The sequence below is a fragment of the Salvelinus sp. IW2-2015 genome, linkage group LG30 (genome assembly GCF_002910315.2).
Source record: "Salvelinus sp. IW2-2015 linkage group LG30, ASM291031v2, whole genome shotgun sequence".
NCBI lineage: Eukaryota > Metazoa > Chordata > Actinopteri > Salmoniformes > Salmonidae > Salvelinus > Salvelinus sp. IW2-2015.
In genome coordinates, this window is record NC_036869.1 from 1,535,807 (window position 1) to 1,553,210 (window position 17,404).

General features: G+C 44.2%; 1 pseudogene; it reads right to left on the reverse strand.

Annotated features, from left to right (window-relative positions):
- The window catches only part of LOC111954768 (tubulointerstitial nephritis antigen-like), a 57,438-nt pseudogene that overhangs the window by 17,153 nt on the left and 22,881 nt on the right, over nt 1-17,404 (reverse strand).

Here is a 17,404-nt window from a genome sequence, read left to right on the forward strand (position 1 = left end):
AGGAAAAGAGAAGGACAGAACTGTGATTAGATGAAAGGAAAGAGAACGACAGAACTGTGATTAGAATGAAAGGAAAGAGAACGGACAGAACTGTGATTAGATGAAAGGAAAGAGATGGACAGAACTGTGATTAGATGAAAGGAAAGAGAACGACAGAACTGTGATTAGATGAAAGGAAAGAGAACGACAGAACTGTGATTAGATGAAAGAAGAAAACGACAGAACTGTGATTAGATGAAAGGAAAGAGACGACAGAACTTGTGATTAGATGAAAGGAAAGAGAACGACAGAACTGTGATTAGATGAAAAGGAAAGAGAACGACAGAACTGTGATTAGATGAAAGGAAAGAGATGGACAGAACTGTGATTAGTAGAAAGGAAGAGATGGACAGACTGTGATTAGATGAAAGGAAAGGAGTGGACAGAACTGTGATTAGATGAAAGGAAAGAGACGACAGAAATGTGATTAGATGAAAGGAAAGAGACGATGGACAGAACTGTGATTAGATGAAAGGAAAGAGATGGACAGAACTGTGATTAGATGAAAGGAAAGAGAACGACAGAACTGTGATTAGATGAAAGGAAAGAGATGGACAGAACTGTGATTAGATGAAAGGAAAGAGATGGACAGAACTGTGATTAGATGAAAGGAAAGAGATGGACAGAACTGTGATTAAATAAAAGGACAGAGAAAGTGGAGAGGATAGCAACATAAATTGTTTGACCATGTTGTAGAACAGCTCCACATCTCTAGATGCATGGCTTGGTGACTTGAGAGGTTATAGAGGAAGATAGACATGCTGTAATGATTTCCAACATTAAGCATCATTTAGAATGCTTGATAATAAGAGGTAATAAAGCCTACGTTGTAACTCAGTGGGTATCCTTTGATTAGGATATAAAACAAGTGGATGCATGTGGATTCTCTTACTGCTCATGGCCTCTGGAAATAGTTGGGGGAGTCCCAAATGGTCCCCTATTCCCTATATAGTGCACTAGTTTGACTAGGGCCCATAGGGCTCTGGTCAAAAGTAGTGTACTTTGTAGGGAAAATGGTGCCATTTGGGACACAGACTTAATGTAATAGCTACAGGTTTTCCAGTTGATCTACTGTAGCTTACTTCAGAGAAGGAGTTATAACATTCTCTACTGCTACCCCCTCTTGTGTCTTAGATCAGGGTTTCCCAAACTCGGTCCTGGGACCGCCCCTGGGTACACGTTTTGTTTCTTCCCTAGCTCTAGACAGCTGATTCAAATAATCAAAGCTTGACGACTAGTTGGTCATTTGAATCAGCAGTGTAGTGCTAGGACAAAAACCAAAACATGCACCCAGAGGGGGCCCCAGGACCAAGTTTGGGAAACCCTAGCTGTGTTCGAATACTCATACTAACTGTACTATTTGTGATGTGAATTGAGTATATAGTATGTGTAACAGTTTAACTTTACGTCCGTCCTCTCGCCCATACCCGGGCGCGAACTTATGTTGCTATCCCCTCCACTTTCTCTGTCCTTTTGCACACATCAACAACAGTCACCCACGAAGCATCGTTACCCATCGCTCCACATCGCTCGTTACCCATTCCCCTTGCAGAGCAAGGGGAACCACTACTTCAAGGTCTCAGAGCAAGTGACGTAACCGATTGAAAGGCTATTAGCGCGCACCACCGCTAACTAGCTAGCCATTTCACATCCGTTACATATGCTTATTGGTCATAGCATGGATATAGTTAGTATGCTAAAAGTTCCCGGATGACGTACTAAATTCATCAAAATTCGATGTATGCAAGTAGTGGACAATATTCCCGTACTTTTAGGGCCCATAATGCAATTCTTCCGAAAATGGGCGTGGCTTCATAACTTTTAAGATTTGATGAAAATTGCGGAAAATATGCAGCCAAAGTCTGACGAAAGCGGATACAAATTCATTGCTTTAACTAATTATGACAAATGTTATGAAAATTTTGAAAAATGTAATAAAGTAATGCCTTTTCAAATAAGTTACGTTACACGTTATGTTGGCTAAACATAACGTTTTATGTTAGCTACGCTATCCTTACAAACCGCATAGCATTACAGCAGTATGTACTGGTATGTTAGCTAGTTACCTAACTTTAGTTGGCTATTAATACATTGAACTTGCCAGGCAGTATTTTTTCAGTCTCCTGAGGGGGAATAGGCTTTGTCGTGCCCTCTTCACAACTGTCTGTGCAAAGCTGTCATTAAGGCAAAGGGTGGCTACTTTGACGAATCTCAAATATAAAATATATTTAGATTTGTTTAACACTTTTTCGGTTACTACATGAGTCCATAGGTGTTATTTCACAGTGTTGATGTCTTCACTATTATTCTACAATGTAGAAAATAGTACAAATAAAGAAAAAACATTTGACTGGTCCTGTATGTCAGGCTGGGATTCACCATGTCAAAAGGTTTTTCCCCAGGTGCATGAACAATGAGGATATTTACTGCGACTTGGATGAGAACCTATGTCCAAATGCTCAAGACCGGTTTGATGCAAACTAGTGTCGGCTAAACGTTATGTTTCTTTCATTTCTTTCATTTGATTACATTGTGAAAGATTTCTTCAGTTATTACACCTTGGATCACACATAGGATAGAAATTATGGACATTTTATGATCAGTACATTTTAATGGGGGTAGTGCAAGTGTATTGCCTAATGTGAAAACAGTGTAATGTACTGTAATATACAGTACTGTAGCATACTACATTTTGAAAGATGTATCTAAAAATGCTTGCTATTGGATTGACTGGTTGTTAAAATGTGTAAATTGAGAGCACATCATTATGTTGGGTTTTGGTGATTAAATCAATGTACTCATTATATTTCATAGCAAAGTTATATTTTGGATCAATGATTGTGTGGTAAAAAATGTCGACAAACAAAATGAATGCACAATGAAAGGTTTTGAGTGTAAGACTGGCTGCGTTACAATTGTTACCAGTTTGGAGTTTTGTACTAAGAGTTTTTAAAATTCACCACCTACTTGGGAAAATAGTACCAAAGTGATAAAAAACTGTATATGTGTGTGTGTGTGTGTGTGTGTATGTGTGTGTACATATGTTTGATGAAAGCCTGTAGGGAGGTGTAGACTGGTAGATGTCATTGTGGTAGGTGTGTGTGTGTACATACGTTTGATGAGAGCCTGTAGGGAGGTGTAGACTGGTNAGCCTGTAGGGAGGTGTAGACTGGTAGATGTCATTGTGGTAGGTGTGTGTGTGTACATACGTTTGATGAGAGCCTGTAGGGAGGTGTAGACTGGTAGATGTCATTGTGGTAGGTGTGTGTGCTGGGGCAGCGTGCAGTAGCCTGTCTCTTTCCACGGCCCACAGAGCGACTCTGCATCATACAGCGGCCCACCTCTGCTGGTGTCTGATGGGGGGCAGAGAACGGGTAGCACTCTTCTGTCACCACACTGAGAGAAAGACAGAAAGACAGAAAGAGCCAGAGAGCAGGTGACGAGATAGAAGAGAGAGAGTGGAGACGAGATGGGAAGAGTCGAAAGAGGAAGTAGAGATGAGAAGACGAGAGGATGGAAGAGAGAGAGAGAGATGAGAGAGATGGAGAGATGGAGAGTAGAGAGAGAGAGAGAGGAGAGATGGAGAGTAGAGAGAGAGAGAGAGAGAGAGAGATGGAGAGAAGAGAGAGCAAGAGATGGAGAGGAGAGGAGAGGAAGGAGGAGAGGAGAGGAGAGGAGAGGGAGAGGAGAGGAGAGGAGAGGAGAGGAGAGGAGAGGAGAGAGAGGAAGAGGAGAGGAGAGAGAGAGGAGAGAGATAATCATCAATTCACAGCTAAAGAACCAAAAATTCATGTCTTCATTTGATCATTTAAAATGCTCCTAATATTGTGCCTGGTGTCGCCAATAAAATATGTCCTACCCTATGCGCCTCATGTACCACCAGCTCCGTCGATACGTCCTCCAGCACAGCCCCCTTGGTTGCGTGTATCACAGGAAATTAGGTTCTGGGGCGACAGTTGAAGGGTCATGTGACCCATCGACTGGATGGAGATTCGATCAGATGCCACCGCTGAGCGAGGGAATAGAGATGGAGGGAAGAGATGAGTGAGAGAGAAAGAGAGATGGAGGAAAGAGAGATGGGGAAAGAGAGATGGGAGGAAATAGAGAGAGAGAAAAAAATGTGAGGGAATAGAGAGAGGAGAGAGAGAGATGGAGGGAAGAGAGATGGAGAGAAGAGAGATGGAGGAAAGAGAGATGAGAGACGAGCGAAAGAGAGAGAGATTGAACTTCTGGAATGTTCTAAGAGATGTTAAAGAATTTAAAGGACGTTCTGGTATGTAAATGATAAGGGGACGTTCTGGTACGTAAATGATAAGGGACGTTCTGGTACGTAAATGATAAGGACGTTCTGGTACTAAAGGATAAGGGGGCGTCTGGTACGTAAATGATAAGGTGGACGTTCTGGTACGTGAATAAGATAAGGGACGTTCTGGTACGTAAATGATAAGGGGACGTTCGTACGTAAATGATAAGGGGACGTTCTGTGGATAAGTAAACTGTATTAAGATTAGGTACGTATTGGCGTTCTGGTACGTAAATGATGAAAGGACGTTCTGGTACGTAAATGATAAGGGGCGTCTCTGTACGTAAATGATAAGGGACGTTCTGGTACGTAAATGATAAGGGGCGTTCTGGTACGTAAATGATAAGGGGGACGGTTCTGGTACGTTCAATTGGTAACACGGGGCTTTGGTACGTAAATGATAGGGCGTTCTTGGTACGTACTATAGGGGCGTACAGTAATATTGATAAAGGGGACTTTTGGTACGTAAATGATAAGGATACGTTCCTGGTACGTTTAAATTTAGTAAGGATGTTCTGGTACTTAAATGAATAAGGGACTTCTAGTACTAAATGTATAGGGCTGTTCTGTACTTAATTGATAAGGGGAGGTTCGGGTACTTAAATGATAAGGGGATTGTCTGGTACTTGAGAGATCTGGTAATCATGATAAGGGATCTCTGGTTCATTAAATGATAAGCGGAGGTTCTGGTACTTAAATGATAAGGGGATGTCTACGGTACTGTAAATGATAATGGATCGTTCTGCGAGGATACTTAAATGATAAGGGGATGTTCTGCGTACTTAAATGGATAAGGGGGGGGAGGGGAACCCCGGTTCCTCGGGTTTTTTAAGAAACTTAAAACATTGATTTTATAGGGGGGAATGTTGTTTTCTGGGTACTGTAAATGATAAGGGGATGTTCTGGTACTTAAATGATAAAGGGGATGTTCTGTTACTTAAATGCATAAGGGGATGGTTCTGGTTGTAGGCTTGAAAAATGATAAGGAATGTGTCTGGTATCGTTAAATGTCGTTTTGAAAGCATTTTACAGCATTGTTCTCAACATTTTGCACATGTATTGCGGGGAAAAAATTGCTAACCCACGATTTTACCTAGTTATTTTACCAAATGAATGCCAGGTACTGGTATAAACGAGATACCTTTATTGTACCAGTATTCGGCCCAGTATGGGTTTAGCTACCATGTAGTGTCTCTACCTGCAGTGAGAAGGCCAAGGACGCAGCCAGTGCCCTGGTCCCAGGGGTTCAGGATCTTTTCCAGGGCCACTCATCTGGCCTGCGTTGAAGTACTGAAGGTCAGACGTTCATTTCTGAGGTCCATATTACACTGAGCGGGATAGAGAAGGGGAACAGGAATTAGCCTAATCTGCTCAAATTTTCAATCCTGTTTCTAATGTATGACCACCTTTGATATTTATTGTAAGTAATAAAAAAATTAATCTTATTACTCCCAAAAAACTTATGACATCAGTAGGTGTTCCACAGCCAGACAGCAAGAGGAGACTGACAAACCAACAGCAAGAGGAGACTGACAAACCAACAGCAAGAGGAGACTGACAAATCAACAGCAAGAGGAGACTGACAAATCAACAGCAAGAGACTGACAAACCAACAGCAAGAGACTGACAAACCAACAGCAACAAGTTCCTAATGATACTTTTGTACGGAACGTGCAATGTTGATTATTTGTTCACAATAGAACATTGCATGTCATACAGTGAGATGGTCTAATCAGAGTGTCTGTTAAGTTATTCTATTATAGAGGACTTATTCACAGATGATTAGTACCATTTGGCCCAATGAGTTAGAAGGGAAACAGAATCTTTGATCAGTCTCCAGACCATAGAGCTGATTGAACTGACTGAGGGAAGCTACACTAACAGACAACCTCAGTGTAACAAAGACATTGAAAGCGGGGAAGGAAAAAGATCTGCTCTCACTGGAAATAATATGCAACTATGTGATTAATCTACAAACAGCCGAGATTGAAAGGGGAGCCTGATCTAGCTTTAAACGCCTAATATGGACTCATTGGAGAAGCCCAACTCCAGAATGAAATCACTATGATAATACCTCAGACAAATACCTGGTATAGCAAGCTTATCATAATGCTTATCACATTAATTCATGAGGGGGAATATCTATGCTGCCTCACATATTCCTCACCAGTCCAAGAGGTTCTGCTGTATGTGTCATGAGTCATCTAACCAAAAGGGCTGCATCCCAAATTGAACCCTATTCCCTACATAGTGCACTACGTTTCACCAGAGCACTACAGTATATAGGGAATATGGTGTAATTTGGGACGTAGACAGGCCAGGTCTGGAGGTGGGAGGCATGCTTAACCCTGCCGTTGTGTAGCATTAGCATGTAACTCTATCTTTGTTTAGACAGAGCACAGCGGCTGATACGTCCTCCTCACATTCCTCCCCGCTAATGTCTATGTGTGTGTGTGGCTCCAACCCCCCAGGATTTAGGAGTGGAGTGGGAGTGAGTTAGGGAGTTAGGAGTGGGCCTATCCATTACCCAGTATGACTGTTAGACGTGTGGGGACTGAGCTGGGAGACAGACAACAGACAGAGAGATCTATGAATAAGCTCTCCTGCTTAGATCTGGCTCCTGGTACAGGTAGGGGCATGTTGGGCTGGGGGAGTGGGGGATTGGAGAGAAACAAGTTGAAGGGAGGAGGAGTGGGAGAGTTACGTTTGGAGGATGTAGGGGGGAGAGGTGGGGATGGTGTCTGGGAAGGGTAGGGGGAGAGAGGAAGGCCAGTCAATTGTGTTGTCTGAAATGGGGATGGCTCCACCCCATCCTCCCCTACCCTCCTCCCCCTCCACCTCTATCCTCTACCGCATCTTCTACCCCTATCCTATCTCCCTTCCTCTCTCTCCTAAACCTGTCTCTGATTGGCTCTTACGTAATCTGTCTGGTTAGATGTAAACAAAGCTAAAGATGGCACATAGCAGAGAGTAGGCTTCCAAGATCCAGACAGACAAAGAATTATCAACAGACCAATAACAGGCTTCACCTGGTAGCCATAGCTAGTAATGACACAGGCCAGGCCAGCAGAATCTTTATATAAAATGTTATGTCATGTGTCCCTCTTGATGCACACGCAATTTAAAAAGCAGACTGGACTGTCCCTCACTCTCAAGGCCGTGTCAGCATATCTGCATTCCATGTATGGGCCCCGGTAAAAGTAGTGCATTATATAAGGAATAATTTCCCATTCGAGATGTATCCCATGAATCACCCAGCCCAACCCTTTCTCTACCCAGCAGACAGGTCTTCTCACCTGCATCTCGTTCATGCTCATGATAGTCCTGGAGGGCCTCTGTGTCCCCAGGCGATATCTCAGGCCTTCATCCAGAGACATGCCATAGAACTGGCTGTAGTTTGCTGCCCGCCAGCTAGGGACACAGAGGAGAGGAAAGTCCAAACAGTGAGTGTGAGAAACGTGTGTGTGCGCGCATTAAGGCAGCCAAACAGTTTACGTAAACGGAGCCGACTGAGTGTTGCAGTGTCCTTTTACGTATTACGTACAAGAACGCCCCATGAAATTGGGAACGCAACGTGTAGTTCCTTGCGCAGACTTGAGGGGCAGTATTGAGGGAGTGGTGAACGGGTCAGCTGTTTGTTTACCTGCACCCACCCGCAATTGCTCATAACCCATCCGCAACCACCCGGCTATATGTGAGAAAGTGAAAATCTGAGGCCCACACCCAACACTAACCCGCTAACATAGAAAATGCACAGTAGTCTACAGTCAGACAGCAGAAGGATTTTTTGAGAGGCTGTTTGTTAGTCAACTTGTCTATAATTAGACCCATGCAGCTTCTCTTCTGTCATTATACAGTATGCTGCCCTGGAGGACCGAAATAAACCCTTGCTCACTAGAATAATGTAATAAATTGATTAAATGAATGCTTGAATCTAGTTGACATCGGCAAAGTTTTCTCTGTCATCTCTGCTTCTTTCTGGGAGCAAAGAAGTTTAGGGACCGGGGAAAGAATGTAGCAACAACAAATAATACTAAGGGAAAGAGTTCCTGTGCAAAATGTCCAAATGACATCAGTTTGACTGGTTGTAAGGAAATAGGAAGCTGTGAAAATGACCCAACATGTTTCTGATAAGATTTCAGTTCTGCTTGGATGCATATTTTATGTGGTTGAAATACTATCCGCTTTTATGATGCTGATAAAGATGGTATCTAACTGCACATTCACATTCTCTCAAGATGCTGAAAGAAAGAAATCATGTTTCTCCACTCTTGTTCCTGAGTAAAAATGTAGCCTACAATTGGTGTATCATTTTACTGGAGGAGTTAATATTAAGGTTATGTGAGAGGTTATAGACCTACAGTCAGTGTCCAGTTTTCAGTTTCCATTGAACCCATCTGAACAGTAGGCTACAGTTCCCTTCATGTGCCATAGGCCTATTTGAAGTCCCCGTCTTGTACGGCTCTTCACAATCATCCTTTGCTATATATTATTGTACAGTTGGAACTAGAAGCATAAGCATTTCGCTKCACTTGCATTAACATCTGCTAACCATGTGTATGTGACCAATAAAATTTGATTTGGATCACATATAACATAACCGGCACTGCTATCATCCTCTATTACCACTCATGGGTGGCAGGTAGCAATGCGGTTAAGAGCATTTGGCCAGTAACTGAAAGGTCGCTGGTTCGAATCACCGAGCCGACTAGGTGAAAAAATCTGCCGATGTGCKTTTAAATGCTCTAGTAAGTCTCTCTGGAGAAGAGCATCTTCCAAATGTAAAAAAGGTACTTTTCTGGCCTTCCTTATATTTATGTRCAAGAGTCGAATTAGCAGCTTCTCCCTTATTGAATTCAACTCTGACATTGTCCTTTGTACCTCCGTGGATTGATTTTAACTTTTTCTGCCTATTCCCGAAAGCATTTGGCGATTGGCGTGTAGGCTATTTGACACTCGTACAGTTAGGCCCTGAAGTTTAGGCTTACGCATTAATGCCAGATAATAAAGGAAAAACATCACTGTAGACTATAGATATAAATTGCACAAGAGTTACCTCTTTATTCAACCCGCCCCCAACCACCCGCCCTTGATCCACACAATATTTCATGACCGTAAACACGCCCGCAGGTTATGAGTCAACCCGTGCATCACTAGCGTGCATGTGTATGTTTGTGTGTGTGTGCATACGTGTGTGTGTGTTTAAGTGCTCTTACCCATAATTTCCTCTGTTGACAGCCTGGATCATGTCATTCTCTATCAGACAGGCATGCTGCTCACACTCCCAACGCCCAGTTGTTCCACATGTACTGTAGGAGGTAGAGGAGGGAGGGGGAGAAGAGCAGAGAGGGAGAGAGAGCAGAGAGGTAGAGGAGGGGGAGAAGAGCAGAGAGGTTAGAGGAGGGAGGAGAGAGAGAGAGGTAGCAGAGAGAAGTAGAGAGGTAGAGGGAGGGGGAAGAGAGAGCAGGAGAGGTATGAGGAGGGGGAGAGAGAGGGGGAGAGAGAGCAGAGCGGTAGAGGAGGGGAGAGGAGAGGAGGGGAGAGAACAGAGAGTAGAGGAGGGGGAGAGAGAGCGAGAAAGGTAGAGGAGGAGTGGGAGAGAGAGCAGGAGAAGGTAGAGGAGGGGAGTGGGAGAAGAGCAGAGAGTAGAGGAGGAGGAGTGGGAGAGAGAGCAGAGAGGTAGAGGAGGGGAGAGGAGAGAAGAGGCAGAGAGGTAGAGGATGGGAGAGGGAGAGAGAGCAGAGAGGTAGGATGGGTAGGGGGAGAAGCAGAGAGGTAGAGGAGACGGGGGAGGAGACAGAGAGGTAGAGATGGAAGGGGGAGAGCAAGAGAGGTAGAGTGGGGCAGAGAGGATAGAGAGGGAGTGGAGAAGAGCAGAGAGGTAGAGGAGGGGAGGAGCAAGAGAGGTAAGGAGGGGGGAGAGAGCAGAGAGGTAAGGAGGGATGGGGAAAAGGTAAGGGAGGGATAGAGACAGAGAGGTTAGGAGGAGGGGAAAAAAAAAAGGGGGGGGGAGAAGAGGCAGAAGAGGTAGATGAGGGGAGGGGAGAAGAGCAGAAGAGGTAAGGAGGGGAGTGGGAGAGAGAGCAAGAGAGGTAGAGGAGGGGAGAGGGAGAGAAGAGCAGAGAGGTAATGAGGATGGGAGAGGGAGAGAGCAGAGAGGTAGAGGATGGGAGGAGGTGAGCACAGAGGAAGATGGGAGTGGAGAGGGAGAGAGAGGCAGAGAAGGTAGAGGGAGGGAGTGGGGAGAAGAGCAGAGAGGTAGATGAGGGGAGGGGGAGAGAGCAGAGAGTTAGAGGAGTTGAGGGGGAGAGAGAGGAAAGATGGGAATGGAATAGATAGAAAGAAGAATGAGAGTGTGACAGAGAGAGAGAGAAACAGACACAGAGAGAGAGACAGAGATGAGAGAGACACAGAGAGAGAAAGAGAGAGAGAGAGACAGAGAGACACAGAGATAGACACAGAGAGAGACACAGAGACACAGACAACGAGAGAGACACAGACAACGAGAGAGACACAGACAACGAGAGAGACACAGACAACGAGAGAGACACAGACAACGAGAGACACACAGAGAGAGCGAAAGGTAAAAAGGACAGAGAAACGGGCAGATAAAGAGGGGGAAGATAAAAGAAGAGGGCAGCAGAGGGAGGATACAGGAGATATAAAGTTAGAATGGACAGGGGTCAGAACTGAGAACATTGCTTTAGATTCATGACTAATGGTGACACATTTTTTGGCCTTAATTATAATAATTGGAAGTGTATTAATGTACTGCACAAACTGAAGTTCAAGTGATCAATGTAATTTACTAATTGTTGTACACCGTTGTGAAGAAATTTTTCTAAATTAAAAAAGGGACAAGGAAGCCAACAGTCAACAGAGAACGTTTGAAGAATAACAAATAAGTAAGAAGCTATACTGTATACTCTAATTCCCTGGGAGAGACTGAACAAGTGGAACAAGAGACTTGGCAAAGAGAAAGGGAAAAGAAAGAGAAAGAGAGAGAGGGGGGCAGAAGGAGAGAGAGAGAGGGGGGCAGAAGGAGAGAGAGAGAGGGGGGCAGAAGGAGCGAGCGAGAGGGAATGAAGGGGAGGAACAAGAGACCTTTTAAGGCTACAGAGCACTGAAACATATCCATTTTTAGTCAGGAGGAACCAGGGGAAGTGAATACTAACCAGTCTGAATGGACTCGTTAAGTGGATATTAAAACATGACGACATTAAAATGTTTGAGAGCCACTGATATAGAGCATTCCTACTGTCTGTGTTGTGCTGTGGGGATGTGTGTGTGTGCCAAGACCCCCGGAAAGAACTAGCAGCCACACATAGTACAGTACAGTAATACGCTGTGCCCCAAATGGCACGRTATTCCCCATATAGTTCACTATTGGTCTGTAGAGTTCTGGTCAAAAGTAGTGCACTATGTAGGGAATAGGGTGCCATTTGGGCCATAGATTCCGATAGGCCTACTGTACAACATACTGTATGGAAGAGTGTGTGATGTAGCTATACATTGCCATGGTAACACCTCTTTAAGCCAACTGTGTATAATATGTTTAGGGCCTGCCAGCCATAGTTCAATAGAAGACTTGTTGTAAACATTCATTATAGCAATCTATGCATTCATAATGAGTGACATAATCACACAGGTGGGTCACATACAGTGCTATCTAAAGGAAGATGATGACTTAACTTCTTATCCTCAACCTGAGATACTATGAACCCTAATGACTGGTCTCTCTCACACAGCTCTACCTATAAACCTCAGACCTCAGAGAGTCTGCTGTATCTGTGGTCCTGTTTTAGGGACTCCCTGTCAACGCCCCAGTCAGACAGAAAATAACCACCAAAACACGCAGAGCGATGAGTTGACCCCAGCCAGATCTACAGGAAGACGACCCCAGCCAGATCGATAGGAAGACGACCCCAGCCAGATCGATAGGAAGACGACCCCAGCCAATCAACAAGAAGACGACCCCAGCCAGATCGATAGGAAGACGACCCCAGCCAGATCGACAGGAAGACGACCCCCAGCCAGATCGATAGGAAGACGACCCCAGCCAGATCTACAGGAGACGACCCCAGCCAGATCGATAGGAAGACGACCCAGCCAGATCGATAGGAAGACGACCCCAGCCAGATCTACAGGAAGACGACCCCAGCCAGATCTATAGGAAGACGACCCCAGCCAGATCAAAGGAAGACGCTCCAGCCAGATCTACAGGAAGACGACCCCAGCCAGATCGATAGGAAGAAGACCCCAGCCAGATCTACAGGAAGACGACCCCAGCCAGATCAACAGAAGACGACCCAGCCAGATCTATAGGAAGACGACCCCAGCCAGATCAATAGGAAGACGACTCCAGCCAGACCTATAGGAAGAAGACCCCAGCCAGATCGATAGAAGACGACCCCAGCCAGATCAATAGGAAGACGACTCTCAGCCAGATCGATAGGAAGACGACCCCAGCCAGATCGATAGGAAGACGACCCCAGCCAGATCGATAGGAAGACGACCCCAGCCAGATCGATAAGAAGACGACCCCAGCCAGTCTACAAGGAAGACGACCCCAGCCAGATCGATAGGAAAGACACCCCAGCCAGATCGATAGGAAGACGACCCCAGCCAGATCATAGGAAGACGACCCCAGCCAGATCGATAGAAGACGACCCTAGCCAGATCGATAGGAAGACAACACCAGAGCAAAATAAATGAGATAGCTACTGAAAGAGTGAGGTGTCAGCAACAAACATGGCCTCGACTAGGCAAAGAGTTATCAGGAGTTATCACGGCCAACTGCTTAATTACCCGAAGCCTCCGCAGCAGATCTTATCATGACCACAAAAGCCTGGACTTATCAGACACGAACGCTTCTCACACACATGGTGATAGATAAATAAACATTAACAAACACACATGCAGATATTCACAGACCGCAGGCGGCTGGTGAGTGTAGGACGTCTCATAATGATGGCTGAAATGTAGTGGTATCAAACACATGGTTTTACCATTCCAGTCATTCCGCTCTAACAATTACTATGAGCCTGTCCTACCCAGTTAAGATGCCACTAGCCACCTGTGCCACAGACACATCACACACACTTACACATTGAAAAGAAATGGATGCACATGTAACCAATGTGAAATGGCTAACTAGTTAGCGGAGTGCTCGCTAATAGCATTTCAATTGGTGATGTCACTTGCTCTAAGACCTTGAAGTAGTTGTTCCCCTTGCTCTGCAAGGGCCGTGGCTTTTGTGGAGCGATGAGTAACGATGCTTCGTGGCAGACAGTTCTTGATGTGTGCAGAGGGTCCCTGGTTCGAGCCCAGGTAGGGGCGAGGAGAGGGACGGAAGCTATACTGTTACACACGGACAAAGCTTTCGCAGATACTCAAGCAGATGTTGAACTGCATGTTAGTACTGTGGTGTTAGCCATGACTGCTATGATATAGTAGCCTACTGTTGTAAGGAGATCACAATGGGGAGGAGGAAGTGATCAGGACAGTTGGGGCTGACCAGAGCAGAGAGGGGAGAGGGGGGCACACTGAGGGAGAGGGACAAGGAGAGTGTTTGGTTATCTAGGAACAGAAGTACTGTCCTCCACCCAAAACCCTGTGTGTTACTGTTTTTTTAATCACTTTGGTACTATTTTCACAAGTATGTGGTAAAATATCTTAGTACAAAAGTATGTGGTAAAATATCTTAGTACAAAACTGAAAACAGATCATGAAAAAGGCTTCTTTTTTTTACATTTAAAAAAAAACTTTAAGCACATTTTCAACAATCAAAATCCCTCAGTAACATTTCCACCAAACCTAATCAGTGTTTCATCTATAAATACCTTCCATATAAAGTAATTGTCTTTCACAATGCAATGCTCACAATACTTTTCACATAATTCTCTTCTCATTTATTTAAATACATTTGACAATCAAATAATCCAACTGCGCTTACTCACTAAACCGTTTGGTAAACTTATAGGTTTTAAACTGGTTTGTCTACTATATATGGATTTGAGAACTACACAAATAAAATGTGTGTTTGTAAATTATAAACGTCTAAATGACATGTATGATACATGATCACCATACATAATGACTACTGGTTATTGCTAATGGATTTCACATAGTGGTAACCACAATTGGTCACCATATAAAAGGGGGTGTTTGAACACTGTCAACATGGAGCAGATAGACAGCAAGGGAGAGGAAGAAATCAAAGAGCTCATGGACAAGGGACCCCTCAGAGAGGTGGGCATGGACCCTGTCAAAGAGGTCAAAGAGGTGGACATGGGCCCCGTTAGAGGTTGACATCAGAGAAAGGGAGGCAGACGGCAGGGAACTGTTGTGTCTAATGAAGTCCGGGCCATCATCGGTGACCATGTGGTTAACAGAGGCCTTACCATGGCAGAGGCTGATTAGTTAGGTTAGTTCAACCCAATCTGAAAGATCAACTGTCAATTCGCCAAGAAAACCGTTAAGTCTGCAGGATATGGACTATGCTTTACCATTACATCTACAGTAAATMACATTTTGTAATGCATGTAAATTCACAAAACATGTTACACTATTTTTKCAGTATGATCTATTGACAGTAGACTCTGTTCTACCCTCAGAAGACCCCATGGTGGTGGCCGTGTGCTGACCGACCAGCAGGAGTGGGCTGTGGTGGAAATGGTGAGGGCCAGGAATGACATACGTCTGTCTGAAATAAAGCAGGACATTGAGGAGAATGATGACACCTTTGCCAATGTGGCATCCATCAGCCTGCCAACACCTTTTGAAGAGTCACCAGGTATCTATGAAACACATTTACCTGGTGCCTTTTGAGAGAAACAACGACCGGGTGAAACAATTGCAGGCTGAGTATGTTCAGTTACAGCACTATATACTGTATTACTGTTACTATTAATGTACATGCTACTTCACAATATCATATTGGAACTATACTGTAAAAACAACTACCCAAAATATATTTTTAGAGGGTGATGGTACTTGATAATGATGTGAACCATCACAAGTATATCTTCGTTGATAAAGCAGGCTTCAATCTGGCAATAACTCGGCACCGTGGGTGGAACCTCATCGGCCAACAGGCGACCGTCCAAGCGCCTGGACAACGGGGGGGGGGGGAAACATCTCCATGTGCACAGCTATCTCTGAATAGTATGGTGTGGTAGGATGTAGGCCTACCATCATGGTATGGTAGGACGTAGGCCATTACTTGGATCCTACAACGCTGCACACCTCATTGTGTTCTCAATGAAATTGAGCAGACATGTCAAAGTGAAGGGGTCACCTATAGTATGTAATTGTGTGGGACAATGGTTTCAGACCCATCCCCAATTTGTGACCCTATACCTGCCCCCATACTCTCCTTTCCTCAACCCTATTGGAGATTTGTTTTCAGCATGGAGGTGGAAGGTGTACGATCGCCATCCCTATGAGCGTGACACCCTCCTTCTGGCCATGGATGAGGCATGCGACGACATCAATGCAGACCATTGTCAAGCTTGGATTCGCCATGCCAAAAGGTTTTTCCCGCGGTGGATGAACAATGAGGACATTTAATGAGGAATTTAAGGCAAAATGCTTAAGACGGGCTTGATGAAAATGAATACGTGTTAGAACTGTAGTGCATAAAATGTGGTGAGTAGTTGACTCAGAGAGAGAAAGACAATAGTTGAACAGTTTTGAACAAATTCATTTTTTCAAAAATGAAGAAGCGAGAGAGAAAGAGAGAGAGAGCGAACACTAGCTATATATATATATTTCTTTTTTCCACTTTCACTCACTTAGCTAGTGAATGCAGCTAGCTAGTTTAGCCTACTCAAACACCCGGCTCAGAGAGGGATGTTATGTTAGCTAGCTGGCTATGGCTGTCCAACACTGGAACTCTTCCATGTCAACATAAGCTTTAGTTTTATTAATTTATTGCCACAAGGCCCGCCGGTGTAACTGCTAAACTAGTTGCTGACTGTATAACATACTGCATGATTGTATCAGGTTTACTAATGTGTAAGTTCTAGTAGCTATGTTAACTATAACGTTACTAACATCGTTAGCTAATATGGTGACAACGATGTAGGCTGTGTGTAGCGGTTAGTGGTCATGATATGAAGGTTTTGCATCATCTTCCTTTAGACATCAGACAGCTGATGTGTTGTGCATTGAAGTCAACAAGTGAAGGGAAATTCTGAGAGGAGGAGAGAGCGTAGATGCGAGACGGAGTTATACAACAATCAAAGGGATCATGCTATTTGTATGTGTCTGCTTTGAAAGTGAACTGTGTTTGCGTGAGATCAGGGGTGTATTCATTCCGCCGATTCTGATGAAAAACGTTTCTTAAACGGAAGCAAACGGAACGAAACAGGGATAAGCATATCTGAATATATCCAATAGAAGCTCTCGTTTGCAACTGTTGGACTAATGATTACACCCTAGACAGCAAATCACTTCCTCATTTACTCAAATGTTTCCTTTATTTTGGCAGTTAACTGTAGAACAGAGCTATCGCTCGAGCCGCAGCAAAATGGAATATAACGTTGCGAATAAGTTCAGAATGACACAATTTAGGTGTACAACATCTAAAGCCCTGCATCACTATACTGAGAGCTTTGCCGTTTAAAATTACGTATCTGGGTGTTTTTGGAGCTTTGTTCATGTTTTTTCAGGGCCCTCATTATTCTTAACGAAGATGAAGTGATTTGCTGTTTGGGGTAAGTTTTTCAAAAACAAGTGAAATCACAAAAAGGCATCTATAACATGCCATACATTTTCCCCCCAAAATTATATTTCTTTGTAAAAAAAAGAAAACTCTTCCTTTAAATGCTGCTCCATGCTGTACTGAAAGCAGGGTCTATTTTTGCCATGGCTGTGTTTATTTAACTTCCAAATGTTTCTCTCAAAGGAGAGGAAGAGAGTGGGAGACACATCCGGTTAGACCGGACATCTATAGGCTCCCCTTTACTAACTCTGCTCCTATCTGACCCATAGGTCTCCACCACACCCATCCACCACTCCAGGCAGGCTAAAGCAAACACTCAAAGTCTTTGAAAGATG